The following is a 16,752-nucleotide window of genomic DNA, read 5'->3' as shown; positions in this document are numbered from 1 at the left end:
CCCTCACTCACTCATCCACTATAAACACTCCTTCTCGGTAATTATTAAAGGCAGAGAAGCCTTGTACAAACTCTCACACAGACAATAATAAAGAAAGAAATACAAGCTAATATTATATCAAATCTTACAAGATTTACAATGAGAAAACCCTAGCTTGCTTCACCTTCTTGTGTGGAACACCTCTTGACCTTGGAAGTGCAGCAATACTTTGCTCCAACACAACTTCAAGAACTGGCATAAAACCTGTGAAAAATGATCGCAAGGAGTGGAGAGAAAAGAGATGTCGAATCGCTGCGAGGAAGAGGGATTTTGTGCGCTTCCTTCACAATGGTGATTGACCAATTGATTGTGGAAGCTTAAGTCGATTGGTCGATCGATTCAGAGTGTCTCTGTGCTCTACTAGAAAAGGCCTGAATCGATCACTCGATCGATTCAGCTTTTCTCACGTCGTACGTGATTTCTAGCCCCCAATCGATCGCCCGATCGATTGGCGGTGCCCAATCAATCGATCGATTGATTGGGGAGCATTTTATGCTCATGATTTTGCTTCCCAATTAATCGGCTGATCGATTGGGTTGTTGCTTGTCGCAACACTATGCCCAATCGGTCAGCTGATCAATTAGGCTTGGTCTGATTTGATCACTTGATCTAATTTACCAATCCTAGCTCACCCGAGTCAAGTCTAGGACTCCCAAACCCAACATCCGGTCAACCTTGACCTGTTAGGACTTTTTCACCAAGTGTCCGGTCAATCCTTTGACCCACTTAGACTTTTCTACTTGTGCCAAGTGTTCGATCAACCTTGACTCACTTGGACTTACTGTCTCATGCCCAGTGTCCGGTCCTCCATGACCCACTTGGACTTCCTTCCACCAGATGTCCGGTCACCCTTAACTAATCTGAATTTCCTTGTGCCAAGTATCCGGTTACTCCTTTGACCTATTTGGACTTCCCAACACCAGGTGTCCGGTCAACCTTGAAACACTTGTATTTCTACATGTCTGGCTTCACTCACTAGGTATTTTCATCTGCCTAGCTTCACTCACTAGGGCTTTCACCTAATTCACTCTCTAAGATTTTCACCTGGCTTCCACTCACCAAGATTTTCCCACTGCTCGGCTTCACTCACCGAGACTTTCACCTGCCTGGCTTCACTCACCAAGACTTTCACCTAACTTTACTTACTTGGATTTTCAACTGTCTGGCTTCACTCACCATGACATTCATCTGTCTTGCTTCACTCACCAGGACTTTCAATTGCCTGACTTCACTCACCAGGACTTCCACAGTCAAGTATTCGGTAAACCTTGACCTACTTAACTCTTCTTCACATTAAACTAGTCAAACCTTGACCAGAGGATAATTGCACCAAAAATCTCCCTAATCAGACGATTGCATCTGTAATGTCCACATATTGTTAAACATCAAAATCCAAACATCAAGACTCAAACTTAAGCCAACTTAAAGTTAGTCAGCTTGGTCAACCTTGACCTAAGGATATTACACCAATAAGACACAGGTCTCATGGGCCTATCGATAAGTAATTCACTATAAACATCTTTCGGTACCACCGGAAGAGGGAATCAAAAGACAAGGAAAGTTAGAACAAGTGTAACACCATGCACTTGTCCTTTTGTAGTATTTTAATTACATGAATTAAAATTTGCCGATACTTTAGGGATCGAAGTGGGAGCGTTCGTGTTGATGTCAGTCTGCCGGCCATGATCGAAAGTCCTCGGAGCAGTCGTCGGATGCAGCAGCTTTGTAGCAGAGTCGTAGCAAAAGCCTGAAGTAATTGGAAGTTGAATCGGATGCATGGTAGGTCGTATAGTAGTTGTTGTTCAATGCCTTCTCAAGACAACCTTATAAAAGGCATGAAAGGCACCTCCAATGAGGAAATTTTGATCCCGAACACCTTGGCACTTATCTGCTGCGACACCAAAAGTTTATCCTATGGAAGACACCTTCCATAGCCATGGGAGGCGCCTTCTATGAGCAGTACGAAGGTGGCTTCGCTGCTTGAAGGAGCCTTCGGACACTGTTCATCCGAAGGAAATTTTCTTCTTTTATCCTGCAAAATAATATTAGTCCAAAAATACCCTGCAAAATAAGTATTAGGATAATTTAATAATAATACAGAGTAGTAATTAGTTCTGTCCTTTTAGGACCAGGAACTAGTCAAGGTCTCAATTTATGGATCCCAAATGGACCTAAACTGGACCGATGCCTACTATCCCTCCAACTAGGACGCATCCTCACTTGGTCACTCTCATCCAGTGACTTATCTTAACTTACCAATTTTCCAGACATTAGGTCAGCCCGTCGACATGTCTGGACTTCGTGCCAGCTATCCGATTGGCCCGTTGACCTAGCTGGACTTCTTGCCAGATATCTGGTCAGCTCGTCAACCTATCTAGACTTTGTACCAGCTATCCGGTCGGCCCATCAACCTAGCTATATTTTATATCAGCTATCCAGTCGACCCGTCGACCTAGTTGGCTTTGGTACCAGCTATCCGGTAGGCCCATTGACCTAGTTGGATTTCCTGCACACTTAATCAAGTGGTTAGACCACAACAAAGCGTAACTTAACTTACTTGTCATTCATCAAAACTCGAATTAGACCATTAGTGCAAACCGTACCAACAGTATCTTTTTGATTATGTCAAAGGGGGAGAGAAAGTTAAATATTAGAAAGATAAGGTTAAGTTTTGATTAAGAGGAAGCATAAGAGAGTTTTTTTTCAAAATTATTTTGCTTATGCATAAGTTCTATTTTTAAAAAATTATTTTTCTTATGCATAAGTTCTTTTAATTGTTTTACTTATGCTCATACTTAAGTTCTTTACATTATTATTATGTTTTACTTAACTTTGAACCAGGTTGCCATAATAAAAAGGGGGAGATTATTGGTGTAGGGAGCACCAGACGATCGAACCTAAGTTTTGATTATGGCAAAGGGTCCAAAGTTAAGATTACTTGTTATCTAACAAGGTTGAATGAGCTTGTAGGAAAGTCTCAACTGTTCTTAGGCAAAAGTCCTAGTGGATGCTAGGCAGATGTAAAACCCTAGGGGGAGGTAACCCTAGGTCCAAGGGGGAGGTAACCCTAAATGGTGGAAAGTTCTAACTATGATTAGGTAAGGTGAAGTCTTGGCGGGTCGAGCACTTTGGGTGAAATCCTAGAGTCAGGGACTCTAGGTTAAAATCTTGGTGGTTGCAGACTAGGTGGAAGTCTGGACAGGTCTTGGAGCGGACATTTAGCATGAACACCTGAAGTCTCGAACGCTGAGCAAAAGTCTAGATAGTCGTGGAGGACCGATCTGGCAAAAGGTAAACTCTCTTGAGAGGAGTAGGTGAGGACGCGTTCCTTCGAAGAGGAAACAGTAAGCGTCGGGTCGACCTAGAGTTTCAGTGAAACTCAAAGTCAGAACCGGACAGTCAGAGGTTGTTAAATTTATATTATATATATTGTTTATTGTCTATACTAACTTTGTTTTGTAGAAATTCAGGGCGCTCGGAAGGGGTCCAGGTGCCCGGGCCAGCTTCACTCAGGGTGGGTGGCGGATGCCCAAGTGATCCGAGCGCCTAGACTTGTTCCAGGCGCCCGGACCCGAAAAATCATCCATAAGCCTACATGGAACGCGCCGATTGGCTAGGACACGTGGTCCAGGCACCCAAAGGGGTTCCAAGAGCCCGAAATAGCCTATATATGTAGCATTCGACTAGGGACTAAACAACAACATTCAAAACGACTTCTGCACTTGCGCACTGCTTCGATAAAGACTCTTGACGCCCAAAATCTGCTCCGACGATGACTACGCTGAAGATCTATTTCTCTAAGTCGTCGATATTATTTTATTTAAAAGTTACTTGTACTATAATTGTAAATCTCTTTGTAACTTTCAATTGATTAGTGGGTTTCCCATCGAAAGCACTCTCATGTGCGAGCCTTGGAGTAGGAGTCGCCACAGGCTTCGAACCGCGACTCCTACTCCAAGTAACTCTTGGTGTTCGCAATTGCTTTCTTTTCGTCTTGTCTTTTTTATTCCGTTGTGTTTTACTCAAACATTTTCAAATGAACGTGAAAGTCACAAGTGCTATTCACCCCCCTCCCCCCTCTAGTGCAACGATTCTACAACCTACTCCTCTCAAGAGAGTTTACCTTTTACTAGACTGATCCTTCAGACTGACTAAACTTTTACTCAGCGTCCGAGACTTCAGGACTTCGTGCTAGATGTCTGCTCCACAATCCATCCAGTCTTCCACCTAGTATCCGTGACCCCTAGGATTTTCACCTAAAGTTTTCGACTCTAGGATTTTGCTCAAAATCCTTGACTCGCCTAGACTTCACCTAGTCTCCGGACTAGGATTTCGTTACCTAACCACAGCTAGGACTTTCCTTTGCTTAAGATCACTTAGGACTTTCCTACATACTTGGTTCAACTTGTTAGATCACACGACAACTTAACTTTGAATTCTTTATCATAATCAAAATTTAGGTTTGATCATCTGGTGCTTTCTTCACCAATAGTCTTCCCATTTTTTATTATGGCAACACAATTTAAAGTGAAGTTAAAATAAGTAAAACCAGATAGATGACAAGTAAAGCTAAGTAAGTATTCTTCCAGGTAGATAGAAACTTTTTCAAAACACTAAGTGTTAGATCGTGACGCACGTGAGGGGGGGGGGGGTGAATCATGTGGTTTAAAATACTTCTTTTTCAGTTTTTAAAACTTGAGTACGCATTGGAAAGTAAGAAAGAAAGCAACAGAAAAATAGGAGCAATTTTTACTTGGTTCGGAGCCTTTGGTGACTCCTACTCCAAGGCCCAGGTCCCGCGAACCTATCGATGGGCAATCCACTAAAAACCTCTTCCAGTACCCTTGGAAGAGAGAATCTAGTACAAGTAAAGATAGGTCAAGTGCAACACACTGTAGTTGTCCTTTAGTAGTAAGTATAATAGCAAGATTTTACCAACACTTTTTAGGAATCAAAATGGGGCACTTTGTGTTGATGTCTGTCTGTCGGGTGCGAAAAACTCGTCGGAGCAGTCATCGGGCTCAGTAGCTTCACAATAGAGTTGTGACAGGAATCGGGAGAAGTCGGAGGCTCAAATGTGCACACAGTAGCTCGTATGTAGTTGTTGTGTAAGTGCCTACTCAAGACTTCCTTATAAAGGGCTTGGAGGGCACTTCCCATAAGCATGGAATGCGCCACCAATAAGGCAAACTCTTGTTGGTGTGGGAAGCATCTGACGATGAAACTCAAATTTTGATAATGACAAAGGATTCAAAATTAAGGTTGTTTGTTATCTAATGTGTGTAAATGAGTTTGCAGGAAAGTTCTAACTGCATTTAGGTAGGTGAAAAATCCTAGGGGGTGGTAACCCTAGGTAGAGGAAAATCCTAAGGGGCGGTAACCTTAGGTCCTAGGGGGTGGTAACCCTAGGTGGTGGAAAATCCTAAGGGGCGGTAACCTTAGGTCCTAGGGGGTGGTAACCCTAGGTGAAGGGAAATCCTAAGGGGTGGCAACCTTAGGTCCTAAGGGGTGGTAACCCTAGGTAGAGGAAAACCCTAGGGGGTGGTAAACCCTAGGTCCTAGGGGGTGGTAACCCTAGGCAGAAAGTCCAGTCGATCTGGAGGACCGGACTGGCAATAGGTATGCTCTCCTGAATGGAGTAGGTGAGGGGTGTGTTCCCCGCTGAGAGAACAGTAGGCGTCGGTTCGACCTAGGGTTTCTGGTCAAAAATCCGAAGTCAGAACCGGACGGTCTAGAGACTGTCAAAATATTTCTGTTATTATGTTTATTATGTACTAACTTTGTTTGGTAGGATATGTTGTTGTTTTATGGACTAACCTATCTTGCAGGGACAAAAGAACATGTGTTTGCCTCGGATGAATAGTACCTGAGGCATCCTCCATGGATCTTGGAGGCGCCTCGGGTGCAAGGCTGAGGAGTCTGTGTAACGGAGCTAGAGGCGCCCTCATAGAGGCTTGAGGCACCTCAAACAGCCTTGAGGGCACCCTTTGGAGTATGGAGGCACCTTCAAGAGGATAAGCGGCGAAGAAGTCAAGCCTTATCCACGCGCGATTGACCCGGGGATTGGAGGCGCCCTCAAGGTGATTGAAGGCGCCCTCAACATCCTTTATAAGGAAGTCTCGACCAACACTTAGGAACAACACATTCCAAGCGATTCTACTTCTGTGTGCTGCTCAAGAGACAGTCTAAAACAACTATAGCGACACATCGACGACGCGGAGCTTCGAATTTAGTATTTTCTGTTGTCGGTATAATTTATTTATTACATTATTATTAATTCATATTTGTAAATTTGAGAGCTTATAGTGATTGCCCAAAGTAAACGCTCAACGAGCGTGGGCCTTAGAGTAGGAGTCGCCCAAGGCTCCGAACCAAGTAAAAATACTTGGGTCATTCTGTGTTTGTTTTAATTTCTGTTGTGCTTAACTCTCGTCGAATTTCGGAATACAAAACACATGAAAGCCATGAGCGCTATTCACCCCCCTCTAGCACTTCTCGATCCAACAATTGGTATCAGAGCGGGGTCACTTCGACTTGGTGCAACCACCAGTCAAGCATTATTTTCATGGTGATTTTCAATTTTCGGAGTCAATCAGAATCAGTATCTTTGCTGCCTTCTGATCTAGTGTTTTTCATAATCGTATTCTTTTCTCGAAGTTGGTGCAACACCACTCGAGATCGTATTTTATTCTTTCTTTTAAACCACACTACTAATCTAGGATCAAGTCCTGGGACAAGTTTCTTTTTATTTCTTCTTGTGTAAGATTTTATGGTTATCCAAGAAGGCTACAATACAGCCCGACCTCCGCTCTTCGCCGGAGAAGATTTCGGCTACTGGAAGGGCCGAATGGAGTCATACCTTCAAACACACTTTGAAGTCTGGATGATCATCAAAACTGGTGTGCAAATTCCAACTGACAATGTTGGAAAACCGATGCCATGCGAGAACTGGGATGCATCACTAATAAAGAAGGTAGAAGCAAACACCAAAGAAACCTGTACACTTCAGTGCGGTCAAACAAAGGAGGAGCTGAACCACGTCGGCCCATTCTCAAGCGCCAAGGAATTGTGGCAAAAGCTGATCGAGTTGCACAAGGGCACGCCCGACACAAAGGTAAGCAAGCATGACTTATTGCTCAACAAATTATACAATATTAAAATGCAGGAAGGTGAGACGGCCAGCCAACTCCACTCCCTAATACAAGATCTGCTCAATGGACTCCATGCAATCGGACAGAAAGTGGAGAATCGTGACATCCTAAGGTATGCTCTAAATGCCTTTCTGAGGAATACCTTGTGGGCATCCATAGTAGATGCGTACAAGTTTTCTAAGGATCTCTCCTTAATTAAACTAGATGAACTATTTGCTGAATTTGAATTACATGAACAAGTTGACGCTCAATCGAACGAGAAGGGTATAGCTTTAATTGTAGGTACAAGCAGAGCACGTGAACCAAAACCAAGATGAAGAACTGAACTTGAGTCAGAAGAAGAACCGGATTCGGACGATGATGACGACAACTAGCTCATGGCCGAACTCGCCAACTTGGTGAAAAGACTCTATAAAAAGAAGAAGGGCTTCAACAAGAAGGACGTCAAGAAAGTGATCCAGTCCAAGGAGGCCCAACCAAGCTCAAATGAAATTCAAAGTAACATGCTATGACTACAACCAAAAGGGACATATCAAAGAAAATTGTCAGAATCAGAAGGATACGAAGAAGCAATGAAAGAAGAAAGGCCTGAAGGGACTTGGGACGAGTCTTCTTCAGAAGAGTCTAATAATGAAGAGCTTGAATAGATGAGTTTTCTTGCAATGACGGTCTGGGACCAAGTCAACGAATCTGGAAGCGAGGACGAATCGGAAGCTGAGTCCGAGAGAAGCCACGGATTCGTATCCATTTCCGAAGGGCCTAACCCCTCTGTAAGTATTTCTCGTTTGTATAATTTAATTAATTATCTGATGCATAAATTAGTTAAATCTAATGTTCAGATCAAGTCACTTCTAAAGGAGGTAACAACCCTTAAAGAAGTGACTAACTTCGAATCCTTGGCTAACTCTATTCAGATTAGAACCTCAACTCAAGTCCAAAAGCTTGAGGAAGAGAATTTCAACCTAAAAACTCAAGTCAAGGATTTGAAGATTGCATTGAAATGATTTACACTGGGTTCCAAGAATCTTAACTTGATTCTTGGAAAATAGAAAGCCGTATACAATCAATACGGACTAGGATTTAGAACTAAAAGAAATATTGTTCTTATCTATCACTTGTTAACAAACCAAATAGAAAGATTGTCTAAGCATGGGTACCTAAGTCTAACTTGGTCAATCAAGTTGAACTTGGTCAATATTGGGTCCCCAAGAATCAAGTCCATTACCTTGATATACCATATCGAGGCTATGATCCAAGGGGAGCCAATAGAAAAACTACCTTAATAAATAAATAGAATTATTTGATGATTGTTATTTTATTTGCTTTATATGCATGTTTAGATTAGGCTAGATTAAGGACCTAGGTGTAATTTACACATGATTTGTTAGTCCTAGGAGTTTCAAAAAGGAAATTAAATATATAATTTCTTTGAAAGGCTCTGTCTAGAAGTGGTGGATGATCTCATACCCAAGAAGGCCTAGTGCCTCGCCACAAACTGGGAGCCAATCTTTGAAATGTGTATTTAATTGACTAATTGGAAAACCTAAGTCTAACTCAAATATAAATTAATCCTTAGATATAATCTAAATTAAAGATAACAATCTCACAAAAATACATAAGGTTCCCTGATTGATAACTTAGAATATAATTTGGTAAGATGGATCTAGGATGAACTTAGTTGAATTTAATTAATCCTTTTAAAAATTGTTTAAAAAAATTTTCATGAACAACGCAAGCACAATTGAATGACAGTACAAGCATAAGTTAAGTGCAAAGCTCCCCCTTAATAAAGGCTCCCTTTTAATAAAACATGACTTAATTTTTTTTTATTAATTTCCTTTAAATTTTTTTATACTCTCCCCCCCTTTGTCATATATCAAAATAAATCAACTAACAGAGGGCATATCTGAATTTAGCTCTAAAAATACATAGTTAATGTCTTATTTTAGCTTTTTAAAACTTAGTTTTCCAAAAGAAATTTTATCTTTTAAAAACTCAGCTTTTAGAAAGATTTAAAAAGTTAAGTAAAAATTTTGATAAACATTTAGCTCAACAAAATAAATTTTCTTGTACGAATTTTAGCTAAGTAAAAATTTTATCAAAAGTTAAGTAGGGAAAATAATCTGATTTCATTTTAAAAACTTCGAAGGTTTTATCTTTAGTTTTTATAAATTTTACCCAAGTAAATCTTGAGTAGTCATCGATTATTACTAAGCAATATTGGTTTTTACTTAATGACTTGGCCCCGTGTGAATCAAACAAATCTATGTGAAGGAGCTCAAGTATTGAAGTTGTTCTATTCAAGTTGGTTAACTTATGGTTTGATTTAGTTTTTTTACCCTGTTGACAAGCATTACAAATTAAATTTTCAGTAAATTTTAATTTGGATAAATCTCTAATTAAACTATTTTGACTCATTTTTGAAATAAGTCTAGTATGAGTGTGACACAGTCTCCTGTGCCACAACTCATTTTCCTCTTGTTGTGTCAGTAGACACTCTAGTGAGGAGATTGGTAGGTCTATTGTATCAATGTTCTTTTTCCTAAATCCCTTATGTGTGATTTCTGGATTTTTAATATTCTTAGTTATGCACTCAGTTTTTGAAAATATGACTAAGTACCCTGAGTCACACAACTGGCCAATACTAAGTAAATTGAAATTGAATTGTTCAACCAATAAGACATTTCGAATGTAAACATCGGAATTTAATTGGATATTACCTATTCCAATTACCTTAAGGGTTCCGTTATTGTCGAATGCAATGAACCCTAGGTTCTTGAGTTCCATCTTAGTGAATTTTAGTTTATCTCCAGTCATGTGCCTAGAGCATCCACTTTCTAGCATCCATTGATCCAAATCTTTATGTTCCTACATAAAGTATTTTATTTGAGTCAATTTAATGAATTTAGAAGATAATTTGACTGAAATCAACTCTTTAATATTTCATCTCACCCAGTCTAGATGATCAAACATGGTATTCCTATGGATGATTGTGAGATGGTTTATTAGGTTAGGTTAATTAAGTAGTTAAGTAATAGTTGAATTAATTGAATGATTTGATTAAGTTAAATGGTTAAATTAATAATTAAATTAATTACATAGATTATTTAAATTTATTTAATTGAATTAATTAAGTTAAATTGATTAAATGGTTAATTTAGTTAATTGGTTAAATTAATTATTTTAGTTAAGTTAATTTGATTAAGTTAAAATTAGATTGAGTTAGATTGTTAAGTAAATTAAGTTATTGATTAATTTATTAGTTAGATTTAATTAAATTAAGTAATTAAGTTATATTGATTAGGTATTTTTAAAATAATTATTAAAGTTTTTTTATTTTTAAAATAATTTTTAAAAGAATTGTTTAAAATATTTTTAAAATAATTTTAAAATAATTTTTAAAAAAAAATTTAAAAAAATTTTAAAAGGATTTTAAAAATAATTTTTAAAGGGATTTTTAAAACAATTTTTAAAAGGATTTTAAAAGGATTTTTAAAATGATTTTTAAAAGAATTTTTAAAAGAATTTTTTAAAAGAATTTTTAAAATAATTTTTATAAATTTTTAAAAGGATTTTTAATATATGGCAAATGGGGAGAGTATAAAAAAATTCAAAAGAAATTAATAAAAAAAATTTAAGTCAAGTTTTATTAAAAGGGAGTGTCACGCCCCAGGTAGTCCCTGCCAGAAGAAATTTCGACAGCATCTTCCCTGTACGGGTGACAATATGAATCCAGAATACATATATTTAAACCATTGGCCCACACGGCCGGAATCAACACAATACAGATATTAAACAATCAACGCAATTATATTCAACATTCCACACAGATATATATATCATCAATCCATGCAGTTTAATAAGGAAAGGCGATATAGAAATCATCGTAGATATATGTAAAACAGCCTACTCCACTACAATGAAGAAAACGAAATCCACAAAATAATGAAAATATCCACAGCGGAAAACAAGAGTAGCAAACCCAAGTGTTCGACATACCGTCCACAATACAAAACCCACAACACAGGTATATGTATAGAAGCGAAAACAGAAATCAACAACTAGAAATCCTCGCGACAATGGGGCTAGCGACTGGAATATCTCCCGACAGCCTCAACCTAAAAAATAGTAACAACGGGGTGAGTCCAAAGAACTCAGCAGGTAATCCAATAGATATGTACAACAACATATAACCACCAGCAATATCCTATGGTACAGTCTCCTAAACCATAGAACCTAAAGTACAGTCTCCTAACAGTATAACATATATACATAGCTGAATAAACTGTAATAACTAACAAGAAGCATGTAATATAGTTTTCAGCAAGAATAATAAGAAATACATAACTGAAATAAACTGTACTAACTTGCGAGGCTTGTGCAACTGACTGTGAACATACACAGATAAAAATAGTTAGAGCAAATAATCATGTATCCTGTATGCATGGCAATCATATGCAGTCACCAAAGTACATCATCCAATATGCAACAATCACAATAAATGCAACCTGTGCATATGATGCAATATGACATGGTCACCCCTGTCAACCAGTCAACCATCTCACACGCGATGGTGAGACCGAGTCGGTAGGGCTGTGACACCATGCACTCTGCCATCACTACTCCTGATGAGTGACCGAATGGACGGGATGCTGTCGGAGTACACCTATCCTCCTACCACAAACATAGTGATGGAGCATAACGCTCTCATCTCCCGGTATGCAATGACGGGGAGGGACCCCGGCGTGCTACCACACCGTCATCGTGCTACCCATGAGCACCCCAGCGGAGCACCACCGAGCAACCTATCATACACACCCTGAGTGTTGTGCCACCACCCATGCAGTGGACACGTTGTGTGCTAGCCCTCATGTAGCCGGCCGACGAGCTCAACGACAATGGAGTCGTCAATCGCCCAGCATGCAATCATTCGATATGGTGCATGCGGCTATAGTATGTCATACCTGAACATATCCTCCTCCATATGCGTAGGTACCAATAAGACAAACGCATATGTATAACAATGATATAAGCAATGCAAATCCAACAACATATAACAAGTATCTCCAGCAACTAATCAAGTGTAGATAAGCATTATAAATATCCATCTCTATGAACACATGTACACATGGTAAGAGATAAAAGTATACAAGACTAATGTATAGTAGCTAACTAGTGAGTGTGTATCAACTAAACTATCATAAAAATTATCAAAAGCTAAATCTACCAAACATTAGTAACCACCTACAGATATCGATTAAACTATAACCAAGGAAATGATAAACCTACCAATCACTAGTAAGTATATATATAAACTGCACATATCATAAGACACTATCAAGAGATAAGTCAAAGGGTACCCGCATTAAATAGAAAGTACTCTCAAGCGATCCAAGGTCGAGACACTCGTCTCGAATCAGAGTCTTGTGTAAACAAATACATTTACTTTTATTTAGCTAGAATACAAACAAATAGCTAAATAAATCCTAAATAGGAATTTAGGGACAAACCCTAAACCATATCCCTCAACCTTTCTAACGGTTAATTAGGGATAGTTTCCTAATTCCTAATCAATCATTAGATTAGCAAATCAAACCTAAATCCATATAACCTAATTAATCTACACAACCTATTGATGAATAAATTATCAATAGGTATTATCATACCTAATCATCTAACTATAACCTCCAATCAAACATACATATAAACACCTATCATAACCGTAAATCTAAATATGATCTACCACATGGATCAATTACTCCTACACATACCTCAATCCCAGATCTCTGCTCTTGATCCGCGACCAAAGAGGAGCTGCTGGAAGGAGTGATGTCGGAACAAAGTGAGCTGGATCAAGAACACCACAGCAAGAACAGAACAACACCTCACTGATTGATTCACCTCACGAATCACAGAACCTACCTCACTGGATCAAGAAGAGTTCAATCAATGGAGAACACGGATCACACAACACCAGAACAGAGTAGTACTAACCCGTGAATCAACAAGAATCCAACACTGAATCAAGAGGAAAGAAGGGTCTCGATGGCTTACCCTTGAAGCCCTAACTGCTCTTCCACACCGGCGATCGGGTGGCACGGCTCAATCCAGTGGCATCGATCGAAAAATCGCAGACCTTTCTAGGGCACAGATTGGAGAAGATCCAGAGAAGAGTCAACACCGAAAAGAACCTTAGAATCTACCAAAGATCCGGCGATGCCTTACCTCCAAGACCACTCCTCGTCGATGGCGTTGCTGTCCAAATCCAGCAAGAAAAGAGGTCGATCGGTTGGGAGACGACGCGAATCTAGTTCCTCGCTGTGCCCTAACCACCAAGGAGTTGTTGTTCGGTCGCAGACACCACCGGAGCAGAGACTCCTCAGCCGAAGACCTGGAGCCCGCTGGTTTCCCTCGAGCTCCGGTGCAGTGCCCTCTGGCCTCGGCGTCGAGTCACCCGCGAGAGAGAACAGAGAGATCGGGAGGAAGAGGGAAGGAGGTCTCGGGTGAGGAGAGGAGATCGGGGAGGAAGAGGGGAAGGCTTTGAAATCGACGATTTAGGGTTGGGGGAGAAAATAAATGAAAAAGGGAATATATATATATAATCCAACATTTTCTCTCTTAAACGGTTATCCCAAACAGGCTTTATCTGCACCCGCTGATTGATCCCCTCAAACTCGTTGTACGAGCTCCGAAAAATTTCCAAAAAATTTCTAAAAATTCTAGAAAAATTCTATAAGGCTATTACCCAAATAACCTTATTAATTAAAATTTCCAATATCTCACATTCTCCCCTACTAATAAAAATTTGGTCCCCAAATTTCGCTATAACCAACAGCAAACACTAGAATCAAATCAAACAATATAAATGCTGAAAGAAACTCTAACCCACATACCTCAAGTAAACAGATGAGGGTATCGAGCTCGGATTGTATCCTCAAGCTCCCATGTAGCCTCCTCATCAGAATGATACTGCCATCCGACTTTGACCAGCCGGACCATCTTATTCCACAGCTGACGCTCTCTGTGGTCCAGAATCCGCACCGGAACCTCCTCGTAAGTAACGTCAGGATGAATAGGAATAGATATATCTGACAGAACATGTGATGGATCGGATACGTATCCCTCAGTATAGATACGTGGAAAACATTGTGAATTCTGGCTAGAGATGGTGGTAGCACCAGACGGTAAGCTACTGCTCCAATCCTTTCCAAGATCTGGAATGACCCAATATATCGTGGAGCTAGCTTACTGATAAGCCGAAATATTGAATGTCACGAATGGGCTTATCAAATTAATAAATGTATATTTTCACTGAACCCCTTAATTAAACAATAATGTCGTAGTAACGAGCCCAGGATCGAACCTCGAGGAACCAACGGTATATGTAACTCTAGGATTGTATTTTTATTCCTATTTTTTGGGTTTTTAACATATAAATGAAATTGGGGGAGTTAAATGCTTTGAATCTAAATCTAGCAAAAGTGAAACACAGCAGTAAAGAAATTAATCTAAAACAAGGGTGAAACCTAAACAAATGAAATATACTTGTGTGCCAACAATCAAACCATAATGCATTGTCACCCTACATTATAATTAAATCATCAACACACATCAAACGAAGATTGAAATAATAAGACTCAAGTAAATATGATCTATAGCAAAATGTAAACCCTAACTTAGAACTTAAACTCTAAACACTTAACCAAGCATCAAATTAAACTTAAACTAAGCTTCAATTAAGTAATGAAATACTAAATTACTGCTAAAAACATAACAAACAATTAATGAATCCAATCTAAGCTATAAAACAGAAATAAAATGAACTAAAAAGGTAAACCAATCCAATCCCTCAATCAATCTAACAAGCTCACACTCTTGCCGTCACACAAGAGTGCCAAAGTCGAAACCACCCGACTCTGGACCTCAATGGAGCATCTCAGTAGTGTATCAGCTCCAGGTACGCTCAGCTACACCGACGGACCACCTCCGGCGAGCTAAGAACATCTCGGAACCCATAAATGCTGAAAATCTGGAAATCTGGTCTCGGAATCTGGATGGAGGCTGTGGATTGCGGATTGTGGATGGATGAGGCTCAGCAACGCCGGAGGACCACCGCCGAACGTTTCTGAATGGAATCGGAGCTCAGATTTGGAAGACCACCTCCAAATCTGGCGGAAACAGGGGAATGTCGAGAGAAGACTTCCGCCAGAGAGAACCCCCTCCGATGGCTCTAGATGATCGGGATGACGCCGCCGAGAAGCTCTCCACCAAGGTAGAAGCTCAAAAGATTGATAGGAGAAGAGAAAGGGGTCGGAAATCCCGGAGAAACACTGCCGCAGGATGCAGCTGCGCAGAGGAGTCGACGACAGCACTGTAGCACTGTAGCTTCTCTTTTGAATCAGATCTGAATCTGATCGGACGGCTGGGATTAATTTGGCGCTTGATCAACGGTGAAAATCATCCAAAATCCGATCCGAAGGTGCTGATCTTGATCTAGGGTCTGGATCTACTCTCCCTTAAGTCGGATCGGCCATATCATCACTGGATAGCTCAGATCGGCCCAGTCTTCATTTAATGGCTCAGATTAATTCGGCTTGATCAATGGCTAGATGAACTCAGATCTGGATCAAAACTTCTGGATCTTCATCAATGGCTCAGATCTGCTCCCCATTAAGTTGGATCGGCCAGATCTTCAACGAATGGTCCAAATCTCTCCTATTCTTGATGAACGGCCCATAATGCTTCAAAGCTTAATTTTCTCGTTTGAACTCCGATTTGAGCCCAATTTCGGTCCAAATAGATTCAAATCCAAGATCCTTTGATGCCTGTAAAATAAGAATCAAATATTAGCATCAAATAGCACCAAAAATAAGATAATTTGTAATTAAGTCCAAAATAAAGACAATGCACAAAATATGATGTAACCATGATTTAAACCTATAAAATCAACATCAAACCATGCATATATGAATCAAAATAATACAGTAAAATCATGGTTATCAAATCCCCGACACTTAGTCTTGAACATCCCGTGAAAGTAAAGAAAACTAAAAATCATCTGCATAGAAAATTCCCTAGCAATATCTAAAAGATAGTAAAAAGAATTTAACTAAGACCATCTAAAGATCACAAACAATCATGAATACAATCCAAACAATAATCAGTAGGTATGGTAGTTTCAATCCAATTGAAAAATAAAGCAAGTTGTAATCTCACAAGGGATTTACCTATTCTAGCTCTCACACTCAAACATGTGTATAAGTGGAGCTCACTCAATGCAACTCACAACATTTTACTACCATAAGCTTGCTTATTTTCTAATTCTCCACCACTATAAACATAGCATACATGAATCAAAAGGATTTAATCAACAAGAATTGAAATGGAAGCAAAAAAAACAATGAAAGTGGATGAAATAGGTAAAAGAAAAGGCATTAATGAAGAAAATGAGAAGATTAGAGTATTGGAGGAATATACTTGATGAGTTGACCAATTTGATGTGTAAAAAGATGAATACCATTTAATATTACCAATTCAAAAGATCTTGCTAACCTCCCCTTCA

The sequence above is a fragment of the Zingiber officinale genome, chromosome 4A (assembly GCF_018446385.1).
Source record: "Zingiber officinale cultivar Zhangliang chromosome 4A, Zo_v1.1, whole genome shotgun sequence".
NCBI lineage: Eukaryota > Viridiplantae > Streptophyta > Magnoliopsida > Zingiberales > Zingiberaceae > Zingiber > Zingiber officinale.
The sequence above is the reverse complement of the archived record's forward strand: the minus strand, read 5'-3'. Positions refer to the sequence as shown.